The following is a 10,281-nucleotide window of genomic DNA, read 5'->3' as shown; positions in this document are numbered from 1 at the left end:
AGCACCCCACCCAAGACGCTCTTGTTAAGCGGGGTGGCCTGTCGGCTCAGGAGGGCCATGGGCCCTGGGGGCCGACAGGCCAGTGGGCGCACTGCACCAGGCCTGCTCGCTATCCGACTGGGCCTGCAGGCTGGCGGCCAGGCCGGAATTTATGCAAATCTCGTGCGGAGCAGGGCCTGATGGGAGAAAGGACCTGTGCTGCAATGTGCCTCTTCTGCTGAGCTCTGCCTGCCGGAGCTTCCCCCTGAACGTGGGACAGGCAGCTCTGCAGGCGCTCGGGGCTTCCGGGAGGGCTGGGGCTGGGTCAGGGCCTGCCTTCTCACCCTCGCTTAGCGGGGATTCCAGAACAGGCCCAACCCCTGCCCTCTTGCTCGCAACTCATACTTACCTGGCAGGGGAGCATCTGTGATCAACAAGGCAGATCTCCCAGGGTGAGGCTCATCCATTGCACATCGGATTTGCTGACCCCTGCGATGTCCCCAAATGCGGGATACTCGACTGCATTATTTCTGGTAGTGGGGGACTGCGTTCGCGCTATCCCCTGATTTATTGGTCAAAGAAAGAAAAAGTTTAGTGTGCAGAGTCAGCTTGTTTACACACGGAGCCCCTGGTCTTGCAGCAGAGTTTCTTAAGTCACGTGTGTGAGTAGGTAGCCTCTGAATGTTGCTGCAGTCCAGAGGGCCAGCATTCACTGGAGGGGTCAAGTGCACAGGCGCCTAACCCCAGACTTGTGCGCCCCATGATATCAGGGGCCCCAGTAGTTCTTGAAGCCGCCCTGCCCCGCCCCGCCCGGGCTCTGTTATCACGGCCAGGCCCTCCAACCTTAAGAAGTCCCATCCAGCTCCTGGGGATTGGGGATTGGGGGGGGGGGGGGGTTCACTGGCTACCAGCTGCCGCCGGCCCCGTCCGAGCACCGATCGGGCACGATCGGGCGTTGCCTTCACGGCGTTGCCGTGTCCTGCTGGGGAGCACCCCACCCAAGACGCTCTTGTTAAGCGGGGTGGCCTGTCGGCTCAGGAGGGCCATGGGCCCTGGGGGCCGACAGGCCAGTGGGCGCACTGCACCAGGCCTGCTCGCTATCCGACTGGGCCTGCAGGCTGGCGGCCAGGCCGGAATTTATGCAAATCTCGTGCGGAGCAGGGCCTGATGGGAGAAAGGACCTGTGCTGCAATGTGCCTCTTCTGCTGAGCTCTGCCTGCCGGAGCTTCCCCCTGAACGTGGGACAGGCAGCCCTGCAGGCGCTCGGGGCTTCCGGGAGGGCTGGGGCTGGGTCAGGGCCTGCCTTCTCACCCTCGCTTAGCGGGGATTCCAGAACAGGCCCAACCCCTGCCCTCTTGCTCGCAACTCATACTTACCTGGCAGGGGAGCATCTGTGATCAACAAGGCAGATCTCCCAGGGTGAGGCTCATCCATTGCACATCGGATTTGCTGACCCCTGCGATGTCCCCAAATGCGGGATACTCGACTGCATTATTTCTGGTAGTGGGGGACTGCGTTCGCGCTATCCCCTGATTTATTGGTCAAAGAAAGAAAAAGTTTAGTGTGCAGAGTCAGCTTGTTTACACACGGAGCCCCTGGTCTTGCAGCAGAGTTTCTTAAGTCACGTGTGTGAGTAGGTAGCCTCTGAATGTTGCTGCAGTCCAGAGGGCCAGCATTCACTGGAGGGGTCAAGTGCACAGGCGCCTAACCCCAGACTTGTGCGCCCCATGATATCAGGGGCCCCAGTAGTTCTTGAAGCCGCCCTGCCCCGCCCCGCCCGGGCTCTGTTATCACGGCCAGGCCCTCCAACCTTAAGAAGTCCCATCCAGCTCCTGGGGATTGGGGATTGGGGGGGGGGGGGGGGGGGGGTTCACTGGCTACCAGCTGCCGCCGGCCCCGTCCGAGCACCGATCGGGCACGATCGGGCGTTGCCGTGTCCTGCTGGGGAGCACCCCACCCAAGACGCTCTTGTTAAGCGGGGTGGCCTGTCGGCTCAGGAGGGCCATGGGCCCTGGGGGCCGACAGGCCAGTGGGCGCACTGCACCAGGCCTGCTCGCTATCCGACTGGGCCTGCAGGCTGGCGGCCAGGCCGGAATTTATGCAAATCTCGTGCGGAGCAGGGCCTGATGGGAGAAAGGACCTGTGCTGCAATGTGCCTCTTCTGCTGAGCTCTGCCTGCCGGAGCTTCCCCCTGAACGTGGGACAGGCAGCTCTGCAGGCGCTCGGGGCTTCCGGGAGGGCTGGGGCTGGGTCAGGGCCTGCCTTCTCACCCTCGCTTAGCGGGGATTCCAGAACAGGCCCAACCCCTGCCCTCTTGCTCGCAACTCATACTTACCTGGCAGGGGAGCATCTGTGATCAACAAGGCAGATCTCCCAGGGTGAGGCTCATCCATTGCACATCGGATTTGCTGACCCCTGCGATGTCCCCAAATGCGGGATACTCGACTGCATTATTTCTGGTAGTGGGGGACTGCGTTCGCGCTATCCCCTGATTTATTGGTCAAAGAAAGAAAAAGTTTAGTGTGCAGAGTCAGCTTGTTTACACACGGAGCCCCTGGTCTTGCAGCAGAGTTTCTTAAGTCACGTGTGTGAGTAGGTAGCCTCTGAATGTTGCTGCAGTCCAGAGGGCCAGCATTCACTGGAGGGGTCAAGTGCACAGGCGCCTAACCCCAGACTTGTGCGCCCCATGATATCAGGGGCCCCAGTAGTTCTTGAAGCCGCCCTGCCCCGCCCCGCCCGGGCTCTGTTATCACGGCCAGGCCCTCCAACCTTAAGAAGTCCCATCCAGCTCCTGGGGATTGGGGATTGGGGGGGGGGGGGTTCACTGGCTACCAGCTGCCGCCGGCCCCGTCCGAGCACCGATCGGGCACGATCGGGCGTTGCCTTCACGGCGTTGCCGTGTCCTGCTGGGGAGCACCCCACCCAAGACGCTCTTGTTAAGCGGGGTGGCCTGTCGGCTCAGGAGGGCCATGGGCCCTGGGGGCCGACAGGCCAGTGGGCGCACTGCACCAGGCCTGCTCGCTATCCGACTGGGCCTGCAGGCTGGCGGCCAGGCCGGAATTTATGCAAATCTCGTGCGGAGCAGGGCCTGATGGGAGAAAGGACCTGTGCTGCAATGTGCCTCTTCTGCTGAGCTCTGCCTGCCGGAGCTTCCCCCTGAACGTGGGACAGGCAGCTCTGCAGGCGCTCGGGGCTTCCGGGAGGGCTAGGGCTGGGTCAGGGCCTGCCTTCTCACCCTCGCTTAGCGGGGATTCCAGAACAGGCCCAACCCCTGCCCTCTTGCTCGCAACTCATACTTACCTGGCAGGGGAGCATCTGTGATCAACAAGGCAGATCTCCCAGGGTGAGGCTCATCCATTGCACATCGGATTTGCTGACCCCTGCGATGTCCCCAAATGCGGGATACTCGACTGCATTATTTCTGGTAGTGGGGGACTGCGTTCGCGCTATCCCCTGATTTATTGGTCAAAGAAAGAAAAAGTTTAGTGTGCAGAGTCAGCTTGTTTACACACGGAGCCCCTGGTCTTGCAGCAGAGTTTCTTAAGTCACGTGTGTGAGTAGGTAGCCTCTGAATGTTGCTGCAGTCCAGAGGGCCAGCATTCACTGGAGGGGTCAAGTGCACAGGCGCCTAACCCCAGACTTGTGCGCCCCATGATATCAGGGGCCCCAGTAGTTCTTGAAGCCGCCCTGCCCCGCCCCGCCCGGGCTCTGTTAACACGGCCAGGCCCTCCAACCTTAAGAAGTCCCATCCAGCTCCTGGGGATTGGGGGGGGGGTTCACTGGCTACCAGCTGCCGCCGGCCCCGTCCGAGCACCGATCGGGCACGATCGGGCGTTGCCTTCACGGCGTTGCCGTGTCCTGCTGGGGAGCACCCCACCCAAGACGCTCTTGTTAAGCGGGGTGGCCTGTCGGCTCAGGAGGGCCATGGGCCCTGGGGGCCGACAGGCCAGTGGGCGCACTGCACCAGGCCTGCTCGCTATCCGACTGGGCCTGCAGGCTGGCGGCCAGGCCGGAATTTATGCAAATCTCGTGCGGAGCAGGGCCTGATGGGAGAAAGGACCTGTGCTGCAATGTGCCTCTTCTGCTGAGCTCTGCCTGCCGGAGCTTCCCCCTGAACGTGGGACAGGCAGCCCTGCAGGCGCTCGGGGCTTCCGGGAGGGCTGGGGCTGGGTCAGGGCCTGCCTTCTCACCCTCGCTTAGCGGGGATTCCAGAACAGGCCCAACCCCTGCCCTCTTGCTCGCAACTCATACTTACCTGGCAGGGGAGCATCTGTGATCAACAAGGCAGATCTCCCAGGGTGAGGCTCATCCATTGCACATCGGATTTGCTGACCCCTGCGATGTCCCCAAATGCGGGATACTCGACTGCATTATTTCTGGTAGTGGGGGACTGCGTTCGCGCTATCCCCTGATTTATTGGTCAAAGAAAGAAAAAGTTTAGTGTGCAGAGTCAGCTTGTTTACACACGGAGCCCCTGGTCTTGCAGCAGAGTTTCTTAAGTCACGTGTGTGAGTAGGTAGCCTCTGAATGTTGCTGCAGTCCAGAGGGCCAGCATTCACTGGAGGGGTCAAGTGCACAGGCGCCTAACCCCAGACTTGTGCGCCCCATGATATCAGGGGCCCCAGTAGTTCTTGAAGCCGCCCTGCCCCGCCCCGCCCGGGCTCTGTTATCACGGCCAGGCCCTCCAACCTTAAGAAGTCCCATCCAGCTCCTGGGGATTGGGGATTGGGGGGGGGGGGGGGGGGGTTCACTGGCTACCAGCTGCCGCCGGCCCCGTCCGAGCACCGATCGGGCACGATCGGGCGTTGCCGTGTCCTGCTGGGGAGCACCCCACCCAAGACGCTCTTGTTAAGCGGGGTGGCCTGTCGGCTCAGGAGGGCCATGGGCCCTGGGGGCCGACAGGCCAGTGGGCGCACTGCACCAGGCCTGCTCGCTATCCGACTGGGCCTGCAGGCTGGCGGCCAGGCCGGAATTTATGCAAATCTCGTGCGGAGCAGGGCCTGATGGGAGAAAGGACCTGTGCTGCAATGTGCCTCTTCTGCTGAGCTCTGCCTGCCGGAGCTTCCCCCTGAACGTGGGACAGGCAGCCCTGCAGGCGCTCGGGGCTTCCGGGAGGGCTGGGGCTGGGTCAGGGCCTGCCTTCTCACCCTCGCTTAGCGGGGATTCCAGAACAGGCCCAACCCCTGCCCTCTTGCTCGCAACTCATACTTACCTGGCAGGGGAGCATCTGTGATCAACAAGGCAGATCTCCCAGGGTGAGGCTCATCCATTGCACATCGGATTTGCTGACCCCTGCGATGTCCCCAAATGCGGGATACTCGACTGCATTATTTCTGGTAGTGGGGGACTGCGTTCGCGCTATCCCCTGATTTATTGGTCAAAGAAAGAAAAAGTTTAGTGTGCAGAGTCAGCTTGTTTACACACGGAGCCCCTGGTCTTGCAGCAGAGTTTCTTAAGTCACGTGTGTGAGTAGGTAGCCTCTGAATGTTGCTGCAGTCCAGAGGGCCAGCATTCACTGGAGGGGTCAAGTGCACAGGCGCCTAACCCCAGACTTGTGCGCCCCATGATATCAGGGGCCCCAGTAGTTCTTGAAGCCGCCCTGCCCCGCCCCGCCCGGGCTCTGTTATCACGGCCAGGCCCTCCAACCTTAAGAAGTCCCATCCAGCTCCTGGGGATTGGGGATTGGGGGGGGGGGGGGGGGGGTTCACTGGCTACCAGCTGCCGCCGGCCCCGTCCGAGCACCGATCGGGCACGATCGGGCGTTGCCGTGTCCTGCTGGGGAGCACCCCACCCAAGACGCTCTTGTTAAGCGGGGTGGCCTGTCGGCTCAGGAGGGCCATGGGCCCTGGGGGCCGACAGGCCAGTGGGCGCACTGCACCAGGCCTGCTCGCTATCCGACTGGGCCTGCAGGCTGGCGGCCAGGCCGGAATTTATGCAAATCTCGTGCGGAGCAGGGCCTGATGGGAGAAAGGACCTGTGCTGCAATGTGCCTCTTCTGCTGAGCTCTGCCTGCCGGAGCTTCCCCCTGAACGTGGGACAGGCAGCCCTGCAGGCGCTCGGGGCTTCCGGGAGGGCTGGGGCTGGGTCAGGGCCTGCCTTCTCACCCTCGCTTAGCGGGGATTCCAGAACAGGCCCAACCCCTGCCCTCTTGCTCGCAACTCATACTTACCTGGCAGGGGAGCATCTGTGATCAACAAGGCAGATCTCCCAGGGTGAGGCTCATCCATTGCACATCGGATTTGCTGACCCCTGCGATGTCCCCAAATGCGGGATACTCGACTGCATTATTTCTGGTAGTGGGGGACTGCGTTCGCGCTATCCCCTGATTTATTGGTCAAAGAAAGAAAAAGTTTAGTGTGCAGAGTCAGCTTGTTTACACACGGAGCCCCTGGTCTTGCAGCAGAGTTTCTTAAGTCACGTGTGTGAGTAGGTAGCCTCTGAATGTTGCTGCAGTCCAGAGGGCCAGCATTCACTGGAGGGGTCAAGTGCACAGGCGCCTAACCCCAGACTTGTGCGCCCCATGATATCAGGGGCCCCAGTAGTTCTTGAAGCCGCCCTGCCCCGCCCCGCCCGGGCTCTGTTATCACGGCCAGGCCCTCCAACCTTAAGAAGTCCCATCCAGCTCCTGGGGATTGGGGATTGGGGGGGGGGGGGGGGGGTTCACTGGCTACCAGCTGCCGCCGGCCCCGTCCGAGCACCGATCGGGCACGATCGGGCGTTGCCGTGTCCTGCTGGGGAGCACCCCACCCAAGACGCTCTTGTTAAGCGGGGTGGCCTGTCGGCTCAGGAGGGCCATGGGCCCTGGGGGCCGACAGGCCAGTGGGCGCACTGCACCAGGCCTGCTCGCTATCCGACTGGGCCTGCAGGCTGGCGGCCAGGCCGGAATTTATGCAAATCTCGTGCGGAGCAGGGCCTGATGGGAGAAAGGACCTGTGCTGCAATGTGCCTCTTCTGCTGAGCTCTGCCTGCCGGAGCTTCCCCCTGAACGTGGGACAGGCAGCTCTGCAGGCGCTCGGGGCTTCCGGGAGGGCTGGGGCTGGGTCAGGGCCTGCCTTCTCACCCTCGCTTAGCGGGGATTCCAGAACAGGCCCAACCCCTGCCCTCTTGCTCGCAACTCATACTTACCTGGCAGGGGAGCATCTGTGATCAACAAGGCAGATCTCCCAGGGTGAGGCTCATCCATTGCACATCGGATTTGCTGACCCCTGCGATGTCCCCAAATGCGGGATACTCGACTGCATTATTTCTGGTAGTGGGGGACTGCGTTCGCGCTATCCCCTGATTTATTGGTCAAAGAAAGAAAAAGTTTAGTGTGCAGAGTCAGCTTGTTTACACACGGAGCCCCTGGTCTTGCAGCAGAGTTTCTTAAGTCACGTGTGTGAGTAGGTAGCCTCTGAATGTTGCTGCAGTCCAGAGGGCCAGCATTCACTGGAGGGGTCAAGTGCACAGGCGCCTAACCCCAGACTTGTGCGCCCCATGATATCAGGGGCCCCAGTAGTTCTTGAAGCCGCCCTGCCCCGCCCCGCCCGGGCTCTGTTATCACGGCCAGGCCCTCCAACCTTAAGAAGTCCCATCCAGCTCCTGGGGATTGGGGATTGGGGGGGGGGGGGTTCACTGGCTACCAGCTGCCGCCGGCCCCGTCCGAGCACCGATCGGGCACGATCGGGCGTTGCCTTCACGGCGTTGCCGTGTCCTGCTGGGGAGCACCCCACCCAAGACGCTCTTGTTAAGCGGGGTGGCCTGTCGGCTCAGGAGGGCCATGGGCCCTGGGGGCCGACAGGCCAGTGGGCGCACTGCACCAGGCCTGCTCGCTATCCGACTGGGCCTGCAGGCTGGCGGCCAGGCCGGAATTTATGCAAATCTCGTGCGGAGCAGGGCCTGATGGGAGAAAGGACCTGTGCTGCAATGTGCCTCTTCTGCTGAGCTCTGCCTGCCGGAGCTTCCCCCTGAACGTGGGACAGGCAGCCCTGCAGGCGCTCGGGGCTTCCGGGAGGGCTGGGGCTGGGTCAGGGCCTGCCTTCTCACCCTCGCTTAGCGGGGATTCCAGAACAGGCCCAACCCCTGCCCTCTTGCTCGCAACTCATACTTACCTGGCAGGGGAGCATCTGTGATCAACAAGGCAGATCTCCCAGGGTGAGGCTCATCCATTGCACATCGGATTTGCTGACCCCTGCGATGTCCCCAAATGCGGGATACTCGACTGCATTATTTCTGGTAGTGGGGGACTGCGTTCGCGCTATCCCCTGATTTATTGGTCAAAGAAAGAAAAAGTTTAGTGTGCAGAGTCAGCTTGTTTACACACGGAGCCCCTGGTCTTGCAGCAGAGTTTCTTAAGTCACGTGTGTGAGTAGGTAGCCTCTGAATGTTGCTGCAGTCCAGAGGGCCAGCATTCACTGGAGGGGTCAAGTGCACAGGCGCCTAACCCCAGACTTGTGCGCCCCATGATATCAGGGGCCCCAGTAGTTCTTGAAGCCGCCCTGCCCCGCCCCGCCCGGGCTCTGTTATCACGGCCAGGCCCTCCAACCTTAAGAAGTCCCATCCAGCTCCTGGGGATTGGGGATTGGGGGGGGGGGGGGGGGGGGGGTTCACTGGCTACCAGCTGCCGCCGGCCCCGTCCGAGCACCGATCGGGCACGATCGGGCGTTGCCGTGTCCTGCTGGGGAGCACCCCACCCAAGACGCTCTTGTTAAGCGGGGTGGCCTGTCGGCTCAGGAGGGCCATGGGCCCTGGGGGCCGACAGGCCAGTGGGCGCACTGCACCAGGCCTGCTCGCTATCCGACTGGGCCTGCAGGCTGGCGGCCAGGCCGGAATTTATGCAAATCTCGTGCGGAGCAGGGCCTGATGGGAGAAAGGACCTGTGCTGCAATGTGCCTCTTCTGCTGAGCTCTGCCTGCCGGAGCTTCCCCCTGAACGTGGGACAGGCAGCTCTGCAGGCGCTCGGGGCTTCCGGGAGGGCTGGGGCTGGGTCAGGGCCTGCCTTCTCACCCTCGCTTAGCGGGGATTCCAGAACAGGCCCAACCCCTGCCCTCTTGCTCGCAACTCATACTTACCTGGCAGGGGAGCATCTGTGATCAACAAGGCAGATCTCCCAGGGTGAGGCTCATCCATTGCACATCGGATTTGCTGACCCCTGCGATGTCCCCAAATGCGGGATACTCGACTGCATTATTTCTGGTAGTGGGGGACTGCGTTCGCGCTATCCCCTGATTTATTGGTCAAAGAAAGAAAAAGTTTAGTGTGCAGAGTCAGCTTGTTTACACACGGAGCCCCTGGTCTTGCAGCAGAGTTTCTTAAGTCACGTGTGTGAGTAGGTAGCCTCTGAATGTTGCTGCAGTCCAGAGGGCCAGCATTCACTGGAGGGGTCAAGTGCACAGGCGCCTAACCCCAGACTTGTGCGCCCCATGATATCAGGGGCCCCAGTAGTTCTTGAAGCCGCCCTGCCCCGCCCCGCCCGGGCTCTGTTATCACGGCCAGGCCCTCCAACCTTAAGAAGTCCCATCCAGCTCCTGGGGATTGGGGATTGGGGGGGGGGGGTTCACTGGCTACCAGCTGCCGCCGGCCCCGTCCGAGCACCGATCGGGCACGATCGGGCGTTGCCTTCACGGCGTTGCCGTGTCCTGCTGGGGAGCACCCCACCCAAGACGCTCTTGTTAAGCGGGGTGGCCTGTCGGCTCAGGAGGGCCATGGGCCCTGGGGGCCGACAGGCCAGTGGGCGCACTGCACCAGGCCTGCTCGCTATCCGACTGGGCCTGCAGGCTGGCGGCCAGGCCGGAATTTATGCAAATCTCGTGCGGAGCAGGGCCTGATGGGAGAAAGGACCTGTGCTGCAATGTGCCTCTTCTGCTGAGCTCTGCCTGCCGGAGCTTCCCCCTGAACGTGGGACAGGCAGCTCTGCAGGCGCTCGGGGCTTCCGGGAGGGCTAGGGCTGGGTCAGGGCCTGCCTTCTCACCCTCGCTTAGCGGGGATTCCAGAACAGGCCCAACCCCTGCCCTCTTGCTCGCAACTCATACTTACCTGGCAGGGGAGCATCTGTGATCAACAAGGCAGATCTCCCAGGGTGAGGCTCATCCATTGCACATCGGATTTGCTGACCCCTGCGATGTCCCCAAATGCGGGATACTCGACTGCATTATTTCTGGTAGTGGGGGACTGCGTTCGCGCTATCCCCTGATTTATTGGTCAAAGAAAGAAAAAGTTTAGTGTGCAGAGTCAGCTTGTTTACACACGGAGCCCCTGGTCTTGCAGCAGAGTTTCTTAAGTCACGTGTGTGAGTAGGTAGCCTCTGAATGTTGCTGCAGTCCA

General features: G+C 61.7%; 11 non-coding genes across 11 annotated transcripts; all 11 read left to right on the top strand.

The window, feature by feature from the left end:
- The first annotated feature begins 380 nt into the window (after positions 1-380).
- On the top strand, positions 381-544 carry LOC138498890 (U1 spliceosomal RNA). The gene has a single exon (XR_011278985.1). It is a non-coding gene; the product is annotated as a U1 spliceosomal RNA (small nuclear RNA).
- Positions 545-1,347: 803 nt separating this feature from the next.
- LOC138498889 (U1 spliceosomal RNA) lies at positions 1,348-1,511 on the top strand. Its single transcript, XR_011278984.1, has one exon. It is a non-coding gene; the product is annotated as a U1 spliceosomal RNA (small nuclear RNA).
- A 795-nt stretch (positions 1,512-2,306) lies between these two features.
- Positions 2,307-2,470, top strand: LOC138498888 (U1 spliceosomal RNA). Its single transcript, XR_011278983.1, has one exon. It is a non-coding gene; the product is annotated as a U1 spliceosomal RNA (small nuclear RNA).
- An 801-nt stretch (positions 2,471-3,271) lies between these two features.
- On the top strand, positions 3,272-3,435 carry LOC138498887 (U1 spliceosomal RNA). Its single transcript, XR_011278982.1, has one exon. It is a non-coding gene; the product is annotated as a U1 spliceosomal RNA (small nuclear RNA).
- A 791-nt stretch (positions 3,436-4,226) lies between these two features.
- LOC138498885 (U1 spliceosomal RNA) lies at positions 4,227-4,390 on the top strand. Its single transcript, XR_011278981.1, has one exon. It is a non-coding gene; the product is annotated as a U1 spliceosomal RNA (small nuclear RNA).
- Positions 4,391-5,183: 793 nt separating this feature from the next.
- Positions 5,184-5,347, top strand: LOC138498884 (U1 spliceosomal RNA). Its single transcript, XR_011278980.1, has one exon. It is a non-coding gene; the product is annotated as a U1 spliceosomal RNA (small nuclear RNA).
- A 793-nt stretch (positions 5,348-6,140) lies between these two features.
- On the top strand, positions 6,141-6,304 carry LOC138498883 (U1 spliceosomal RNA). The gene has a single exon (XR_011278979.1). It is a non-coding gene; the product is annotated as a U1 spliceosomal RNA (small nuclear RNA).
- A 792-nt stretch (positions 6,305-7,096) lies between these two features.
- Positions 7,097-7,260, top strand: LOC138498882 (U1 spliceosomal RNA). The gene has a single exon (XR_011278978.1). It is a non-coding gene; the product is annotated as a U1 spliceosomal RNA (small nuclear RNA).
- An 801-nt stretch (positions 7,261-8,061) lies between these two features.
- LOC138498881 (U1 spliceosomal RNA) lies at positions 8,062-8,225 on the top strand. The gene has a single exon (XR_011278977.1). It is a non-coding gene; the product is annotated as a U1 spliceosomal RNA (small nuclear RNA).
- A 796-nt stretch (positions 8,226-9,021) lies between these two features.
- Positions 9,022-9,185, top strand: LOC138498880 (U1 spliceosomal RNA). The gene has a single exon (XR_011278976.1). It is a non-coding gene; the product is annotated as a U1 spliceosomal RNA (small nuclear RNA).
- An 800-nt stretch (positions 9,186-9,985) lies between these two features.
- LOC138498879 (U1 spliceosomal RNA) lies at positions 9,986-10,149 on the top strand. Its single transcript, XR_011278975.1, has one exon. It is a non-coding gene; the product is annotated as a U1 spliceosomal RNA (small nuclear RNA).
- Positions 10,150-10,281: the final 132 nt, after the last annotated feature.

Source organism: Ambystoma mexicanum, chromosome 5q (genome assembly GCF_040938575.1).
Source record: "Ambystoma mexicanum isolate Mex_15411 chromosome 5q, UKY_AmexF1_1, whole genome shotgun sequence".
NCBI classification, from domain to species: Eukaryota; Metazoa; Chordata; class Amphibia; order Caudata; family Ambystomatidae; genus Ambystoma; species Ambystoma mexicanum.
The sequence above is the reverse complement of the archived record's forward strand: the minus strand, read 5'-3'. Positions and strand labels throughout refer to the sequence as shown.